This window comes from Mobula birostris, chromosome 15 (genome assembly GCF_030028105.1).
Source record: "Mobula birostris isolate sMobBir1 chromosome 15, sMobBir1.hap1, whole genome shotgun sequence".
NCBI classification, from domain to species: domain Eukaryota; kingdom Metazoa; phylum Chordata; class Chondrichthyes; order Myliobatiformes; family Myliobatidae; genus Mobula; species Mobula birostris.
Genome location: NC_092384.1, coordinates 69169601 through 69179171, shown reverse-complemented (window position 1 = coordinate 69179171; position 9571 = coordinate 69169601).

The following is a 9571-nucleotide window of genomic DNA, read 5'->3' as shown; positions in this document are numbered from 1 at the left end:
TCACTCATGTGCACCTTCTCATCAAATTTCTAAAATTCTGCCATAATAGTTGTGTAATTGGCAAATTTATAGATGACATTTGGGCTGTGCCTCGTCACGCAGTCAGGGGTATTGAGAAAATAGAGCAGTGGGCTAAGCACACATCCTTGAAGTGTACCAGTGTTGATTATCAGCGAGGTGGAGGTGTTATTTCCAATCTGCACAGACTGTGGTCTCCCAGTGAGAAGGTCAAGGATCCAGTTACAGAGCCCAGTTTCTGCAGCTTTTTGGTCAGAACTATAGAAATGATTGTGCTAAACGCTGAGCTGCAGTCAATAAACAGCAGCCTGATGTAAGTGTTAGTATTGTCCTGATGATCCAAGGCCTAGTGAAGGGCTAATGAGATCATATCCATTGCAGGCTCGTTTGGTAATAGGCAAATTGCAGCGGGTCCAGTCCTTACCTAGGCAGGAGTTGATTCTAGCCATAAACGACTAATCTAAGCACTACTTCGCCATAGAAATGAGTGTTACTAGACAATAGTTATTAAAGCAGCTCACCCTGCTGTTCTTGGGTCTGGTTGATACACTACAGTAATTGCAAGGTCATGGTAAAGTTAAAGTCAAGTTTATCGTCCTATGCACATGTAACTATTTGCACAGGTACAATGAAAAAAGTGACTTGCATTAGCATAGCAGACACATAACATTATATAAGCAACATTCACAAAGAAAACCCACCCTTCTACCCCCACATCCAGGTCGTTAATAAAAATCATGAAAAGTAGAGGTCCCAGAACCGATCTTTGTGGGACACCACCAGTCACATCCCTCCAATCCGAATATACTCCCTCCACTACGACCCCCTGCTTTCTGCAGGTGAGCCAGTTTGGAATCCACCTGGCCAAACTTCCCTGGATCCCATGCCTTCTGACTTTCTGAATAAGCCTACTATGTGGAACCTTGTCAAATGCCTTACTAAAATCCATGAAGATCTCATCTATATGCCTGGTCACCTCCTCAACGAACCCTATCAGGCTTGTTAGATATGATCTGCCCTTCACAAAGCCATGCTGACTGTCCCTGATCAGACCATGATTCTCTAAATGCCCATAGATCCTATCTTTAAGAATCTTTTCCAACAGCTTTCCCACCACAGACGTAAGGCTCACTGGTCTATAATTACCCGGACTATCTCTACTACTTTTTTTGAAGGGTCAACATTTGCCTCCCTCCAATCCTCCGGTACCATTCCCGTGGACAACAAGGACATAAAGATCCTAGCCAGAGGCTCAGCAATCTCTTCCCTCACCCCATGGAGCAGCCTGGGGAATATTCCATCAGGCCCCAGGGACTTATCTGTCATAATGTATTTTAACAACTCCAGCACCTCCTCTCCCTTAATATCAACATGCTCCAGAACATCAACCTCACTCATATTGTCCTCACCTTCATCAAGTTCCCTCTCATTGGTGAATACCAAAGAGAAGTATTCACTGAGGACTTCGCTCACTTCCACAGCCTCCAGGCACATCTTCCCAACTTGATCTCTAATCGGTCCTACCTTCACTTCTGTCATCATTTTGTTCTTCACATAATTGAAGAATGCCTCAGGGATTTCCTTTAACCTACTTGCCAAGGCCTTCTCATGCCCCCTTCTTGCTCTCTTCAGCCCCCTCTTAAGCTCATTTCTCGCTACCCTATATTCCTCAATAGACCCATCTGATCCCTGATTCCTAAACCTCATGTATGCTGCCTTCTTCCACTTGACTAGATTTTCCACCTCACTAATTACCCATGGTTTCTTCACCCTACCATTCTTTATCTTCCTCACTGGGACAAATTTATCCCTAACATCCAGCGAGAGAGCCCTAAACATCAACCATATGTCCATAGTACATTTCCCTGCAAAAACATCATCCCAATTCACACCCACAAGTTCTAGCCTTATAGCCTCATAATTTGCCTTTTCCCAATTAAAAATTTTCCTGCCCTATCTGATTCTCTCCTTTTCCATGATAATGTTAAAGGCCAGGGAGCGGTGGTCACTGTCCCCCAGATATTCACCCACTGAGATATCTGTGATCTGACCGAGTTTGTTACCTAATACTAGATCTAGTATGGCATTCCCCCTAGTCGGCCTGTCAACATATTGTGACAGGAATCCGTCCTGGACATGCTTAACAAACTCTGCCCCATCTAGACCATTGGAACTAATCAGGTGCCAATCAATATTAGGGAAGTTAAACTCACCCATGATAACAACCCTGTTATTTTTTCACCTTTCCAAAAACTACCTCCCAATCTGCTCCTCTGTATCTCTGCTGCCACCAGGGGGCCTTTAGAATACTCCCAATAGAGTAACTGCTCCCTTCCTGTTCCTGACTTCTAACCATACTGACTCAAAAGAGGATCCTGCTACGTTACCCACCCTTTCTGTAGCTGTAATAGTATCCCTGACCAGTAATGCCACCCCTGCTCCCCTTTTCTCCCCTCTCTATCCCTTTTAAAGCACTGAAATCCAGGAATATTGAGAATCTATTCCTGCCCTGGTTCCAGCCAAGTCTCTGTAATGGCCACTACATCATAATTCCATGTATGTATCCAAGCTCTCAGTTCATCACCTTTGTTCCTGATGCTTCTTGCATTGAAGTACACGCACTTTAGCCCTTCTACCTTACTACCTTTACACCCTTTATTCTGCTTCTCTTTCCTCCATGCCTCTTTATATGTTAGACCTGGCTTTACTCCATGCACTGTACTTGCAGTTCTCGCATGACTTTTATCCTCTTCCACCTCACTATCTGCTCTAACACTCTGGTTCCCCTGACCCTGCAAATGTAGTTTAAACCCCGCCGGAGCAGCACTGGCAAACCTTCCCGCAAAGATGTTAGTCCCCCTCCAGTTCAGGTGCAACCCATCCCATCGGAACAGGTCCCACCTTCCCTGGAACAAGGCTCAATTGTCCAGAAACATGAAGCCCTCCCTCCTGCACTAACTCCTTAACCACATATTTAGCTGCATTATCTTCCTATTTCTAGCTTCACTAGCACATGACACGGGTAGCAATCCTGAGACTGCAACCCTGGAGGTCCTATCCTTCAACTTTGCACCTAACTCCCTAAACTCTCTTTGCAGGACCTCCTCCTTCTTCCTAAACACATCATTGGTCCCTACATGGACCACGACCTCCGGCTGCTCACCCTCCTTCCTGAGAATACCAAGAACTCGATCCGAGATTTCGTGGACCCTGGCACCAGGGAGGCAACAGACCATCCGGGATTTTCGATCTCTCCCACAGAACCTCCTATCTGTCACTCTATCAAATCCCCTATCACTACTGCTCTCCTCTTTTCCCTCCTTCCCTTCTGAGCTGAGGATCCAGTCTTGGTGCCAGAGACGCGATCACTGCAACTTGTCCCTGGTAGGTCATCCCCACCCACAGTATCCAAAACGGTATACATTGTGGATAGGAACTTCCACAGGGGTGCTCTACTCATTTGTCTATTCCCCTTCCCTCTCCTGACAGTCACTCAGCTACCCGTCTCCTGACTTTTAGGGGTGACTATCTCCTTGAAACTCCTGTTTATTTCTGTCTCTGCCTCCCGAATGAACTGAAGTTCAACCAACTCCAGCTCCAGTTCCCTAACTCAGTTTGTCAGGAGCTGCAGCTGGATACACCCTTTACAGGTGTAGTCATCAGGGATGATTGTGCTCGCCCTGACTTCCCACATACTGCAAACAGAGCACTCATCTGTTCTAACTGCTGCCTCCACTACCTACTCCTAAGTTAATTAGAACATCCGGGGCGTTCTTGTAGACACAATACGGAATACCGTTAGGGCCTGGAGCTAATTCCGATCTTGCCTTCTTCACTGCCTCTTTCACCTCACTCAGCTTGGGGGGGCTGATGTTAAATTGATGTTGTGGGGGTGAGATTGGTGGGATGTCCGCTGGGAGAAGTATCCCTTCATCTTTTCGCTTATCAGTGTGGATGATTCTAAGATGTCTTTCAACCTCCTCTTTTGATACTTTCAAGTATCCGCTTTTCTGTTTTGTGAAAATGCCTTTCACATATTTAAAGGGATCTTTATAGAAGTCTGTTCTTGCTTTCCTTAAAGTCTCTGCTCTGCGCAGCTTCGAGAGCCTCTGTTTTAGGTCCTCTTGAAGGAGGTTGATGCCCTCCTTTTCTTCTGCTGTTGCTTTTTTCCACAACTTCCTCAGGCCTCTTCTTTCTTTAACAAGTCATTGGATTTCCTGGAGACGACAGGATTTGGGGGGAGGAGGCATACCTTTCCTGCTGACTTGTTCCTTCACTCCAAATTTCTCCTTTCCGTAGCTGTAGATCAGGTCACCCCTTCTCTCCAACTTCTTTTCTGCTGATCCCTTGATGTCACTTAAGATCAGGCTCACATCTGCATTGATGGTTTCCCACTCCCTGCTGTTAGACTTTGGCCATTTCACCAACGGCTTACGCCCTTGCATGTTCTCCACTTTACGATGTTCCTGGCTGTGTCTTGGACTGCTGATTGTGTCTGAAACTTCTTCCACATCCGGTAGGGTGCTGATACTCTGTGGACTGTGGGTTTCTCCCTGCCGCTGAGTTTCATCTGACTGACTTGACCTCCCTCTTAACAGAATCTGGTCAATGCGGGGCCCTGGGTTGGAGATTTTCAAGCATTTCTTCCGTCCTTGTTGAATTTTTAGAACACGAGTTGATGTTACTTTAGTCCAGCCACACCTACAGTTCTGAAGAACATGTCCAGCTGCTGGTTTCTCAAGAGTATTGCCACTTTCTTGATTCATTGGCGTGACCATGCCAAGGTTCGTTACCGGGAGGTCAGTCAGAGAATCTTCTTGCGCCCCCGCTCTCACAGACTCTGGGGGTATACTTCTTTTTAAAATTTCTGTAGCCACGTGAGGGTGGCTCTTGTGCCCTGACAAGGTGACAGAGCCTGCAGTCACTGGTTTTCTCCCAGAAGATGAGTAGAGCTACTAGGACTTGATGTTTCAATCCCTATGGTAAGTCGGCACTCTCATTGTTGGCAGTGGATTTGGAGTGGTGACAAGGAAGGTAGGGTAGGTACGTCATCGGGGTCATCAGGTGGGCACCCTCCTTCTTTGACATTTCGTTGATAAGCCCACGACGTCTCCAGAGGGCTCAACGGTGCTACCTGGAGTCCCAGATACACCCCCTCAGTTCCATACCCTCCTGTCTTCATCTTGCAGCCCAGTTGTTGTCTTTCCTTTTAATCCAAATCCAATTGCTGCTTTCTTCTGCTGCATTTGACAAGGACTTGATTGCTTGTTGCAGGAAGTGACCCCTCACCCCCATCTTCTTCGATAGACTGGTCGTAGATGTAGCAACGAATCCCCTGCATCCCACTTCTACAGGGAAAACCTTGATCTTCCAGCCACTCTGGGCAGCTTCAGTTGCCAGTTCAGAGCACTAGGTCTTTATTTATTTATTTCAAGTTAAATATACAAGGTGCCAGAATTAGCTTTGATCTTGTGGCCCTGACATCCAACAACTTCAGCGGCATGATTCCACTCCTTCTCCATCATGGAGACCTTTATAACAATCCCAGTACCCCAGCAAGAACAAAACCATTTAATGATGTGAAGGCCATGCACTGGAAACAAGGCCATGGAAAAGGAAGGGAGCACTGAGGGAGCTCAAGTCTGAACGGTGAATTGGTGCATTGTCGTACCTCATGACAACTTAAAATGCTGCTTTCACAAATAAATACGGCTAATAACAATAGCAGACTTTGAACACCTGTGATCTGAAGTGATCTTGTAAGCTGTTGACTGTAATTGAGTTGTGAGTTATTCATTTACATTGTTTCTTGATACAGAGTGGACAAAATGCCAACTTGCAGAAGACAGATTTATGCAACTCACCGCTAGCCACGTCCTGGTCTGTGTATTGAAATTCCATTACTAAATTATAATGGTTACAAAGTAGATTTAATTACAGTGTGTGAACAAAAATTACAGGCCTGTCTGTTCCCCAGTTTCTCAGTGTCATTATTCATGATTTTTTTGGCAGCCAACAGGTGTTGTGAATATACAAGGTCTGTGGGAGTATGTCAGCTGCCTCAGTGGAGCTCGCGGTCTTCACTGGACATATATCCAGGGCTCAACTGGGTCTTCTATTTGTAAAAAGTCACCTGTCAGCCTTTCCTTAGAGTGTTTGCCATGTATCCATGTTTAAGAAGCTTCTGAAAAGACATATAACAAGCAAGGCGTAAAAGGACACAGTTTTAATGCGGGCAAATGGGATTGGTGTAGATGGGCTAAAAGGCTGGCATGGATGTGACAGGCCAATGACCCTATATCTATGCTGTAAGACGTTATGACACTCTAGAGGGAGACTTTTGGCCCATGAGGTTTTGGATAGTTTTCAGAGAAAGACCATTCTATTACCAATTTCCCCGTGATCTCCACACAAGATGCAGGAAACCTTGAACAACACACACAAAATGCTGGAGGAACTCAGCAGGTCAGGCAGCGTCGATGAAGGGGAATAAACGTTCAACGTTTCAGGCTGAGACCCTTCATCAAGAATGGAAGGGGACCGAGCAGAAGCCCTCTGGTTTGTTCTCCACAAACCCATCCATACTCCCATTTCTAACTTCTACAATTTATCTATGCACTTGAGTGCATGGAGTGAAACTATCCACACCTATACTCATGACCTTCTACAGATACACGGCAGAGAGCATCCTAACACGCTGCATCACTGCATAGTATGAAAGCAGTACCACGGCAGATAGGAAGACTCTACAATGGGTAGTCAAAAAGCTTCCCAATGCATCGCTCGCTCCAGCCTGTCCGTCATCATGGACATATATACAGAAGAGGGCCAGTAACGTCATGAAGGATCCTATCCGCCCTGCTCATAGGCCGTTTGTCCCAATTGCATCAGGGAGGAGGCTACAAAACAACGAAGCTAGGATCACTAGATTCAAAAACAGTTACTTTCTCCAAGTAGTAAGGCTGATCATCACCTCTATTTACTAACCCACCTCACCACACCCTATTTCCTGTCAGAATCACCTTGTCACCTTATTTACAGACACTCTGTGCCTTGCAACACTTGATGGACATACAGTCAATCTAATGTATGTTATTTATTTATATTTGATGTTTTTTTTATTATTGTGTTCTTTATCTTATTGTTTATTAGATTATGAGGACACGCAGTCCTCTTTTATTGTCATTTAGTAATGCATGCATTAAGAAATGATACAACGTTCCTCCAGTGTGATATCACAGAAACACAAGACAGGCCAAGACTGAGAACTGACAAAAACCACATAATTATAATATATAGTTACAAAAGTGCAAGCAATACCGTAATTTGATGAAGAACAGACCATAGACACGGTAAAAAAACGGTCTCAAAGTCTCTCGAAAGTCCCATCATCTCACGCAGATGGTAGAAGGAAGAAAACTCACCCTGCCATGAGCTTCCAGCGCCGCAAACTTGCCGATGCAGCATCCTGGAAGCACCCGACCACAGTCCGACTCTGAGTCCGTCCGAAAACTTTGAGCCTCCGACACAGAGCACCATCTCTGCCGAGCACTTCGACCCCAGCCCCGGCTGCCAGCAACAGGCAAAGCCGAGGATTTGGGGCCTTCCCCTCCGGAGATTCTTGATTGCAGAGTAGCAGCGGCAGCGAAGCAGGTACTTCAGAAGTTTCTGAAGATGCTCCTCCGTGCTTCTCATGTCTGTCTCCATCAAATCAGAATTGTGCACGGCATTCTACTTACAAATACGATATCATTCACCGGAGAGGCCGCACGTGCTGCGTCGCGCCGCCATCTTCTCCTCCCTCTCCCTCTATTTTTTGAGCTGCATTGGATCTGGAGAAACAATTATTTTGTTCTCCTTACACTTGTGTACTGGAAATGACATTAAACAATCTTGATTAACAGTGACCAATTAACCCTCCAACCTGCATGACTATAGGACGTGGGATGAAGCTGGAGCAACCAGAGGAAAGTCTTTTGGTCATCAGGAGATCATGCAAACTCCACACAGGCAGCACCAGAGGTTAAGATTGAACCTGGGTCACTCGATCTGTGAAGTACTGTCTGTATCATTCTACCATCAATAGAGCCATCTGAGTACAGTATGATTAGATGCATTCTACGAGATGTTGGTGAGGCCACATTTGAAATATTGTGCTCAGTTTCAGTCATTCAGTAATAGGAAAGGTGCCATTATGCTGGAAAGAGTGCAGAGATCTACGAGGATGTTACTGTGACTCAAGGGACCTGGAACATGAAAAGAGGCTGAGCAAGTCAGAATCTGAATCAGAATTGGAATCAGGTTTAATATCAATGGCATCTGTTGTGAAATTTTCTGACTTTGAGGCTGCAGTACAATGTCACACATAATAATAGAGAAAAACTGTGAATTACAGTACATATAATAGTTAAATTAAATATGTAGTGTTCATCGGCTCAATGTCCATTTAGAAATTGGACAGCAGAGGGAGGAAGCTGTTCCTGAATCGTTGAGTGTGTGTCTTCCGGCTCCTGCACCTCCTTCCTGATGATAGCAATGAGAACTAGGCATAACCTGGGTGGTGGGGGTCCTTAATCATGGACACTGCCTTTTTGAGACATCTTTCCTTGAAGATGTCCTGAATACTACAGAGGATGTATCATGATGGAGAGGATGCATCAGCCCCATGGTGGAGCTGACTAACTTTAAATTCTCTGCAACTGCAGGTTAAGACCTTTCTCTTGGACTGCACGAGAATGAAGGTAATCTTGTAAACATTTCTAAAATCTTGAGGGGCATAGGCAATCCTTTTACCAAGCTTTTGGAATCAAAGACAAGATTTTAAAAGATTAACTCTATTTGTCATATATACATCAAAACATTCAATGAAATGCATTGTTTGCATCGGCGACCAACACAGTCCGAGGATATGATATAGCAGCCTGCAAATCTCACCATGTTTCCAGTGACAATACAGCGTGCCCACATTTACTAACTTTAACACTTTTTGGACCATGGGAGGAAACCAGAGCACTTAAAGGACACCCACATGATCACAGGGAAAACTTACAATCTCCTTACAGTCAGTGGCAAGAATTGAATCCTAATCATGGTCGCTGGCCCTGTTAAATGTTACGCTAACTGCTTCACTACCATATGGCCCTCAAGAATGAGGGGGCATAGTTTGAGCCGAAAGGGGAGAGGTTTATTGGGAACCTGAGGGGTAACTTTTTCATTCAGTGGATGGTCAGCATATGGAACAAGCTGCCAGACAGAGTGGTTGAGTCTGGTAAACGAAGAATATTTTAAAACTACTTGGACAGGAATGTACCTTGGAAAGTTGTAGAACAGGGGTTCCCAACCTGGGGTTCACAGACCCCTCAGTTAATGGTAGGGATCCATGGCACAAAAAAGTTTAGGGACCTCTGGTTTCAAGAGAAATGGGACAAATGAGGGAAATGGGAACAGCTTTGAAGGAATTCCTGAACGACATGGGACTAGTTAGGCTGAAGGGTCTGTTCCCATGCTGTATGACTCTATGACTGAGAAGCTTAGTTTGCAATATCTGTTATAT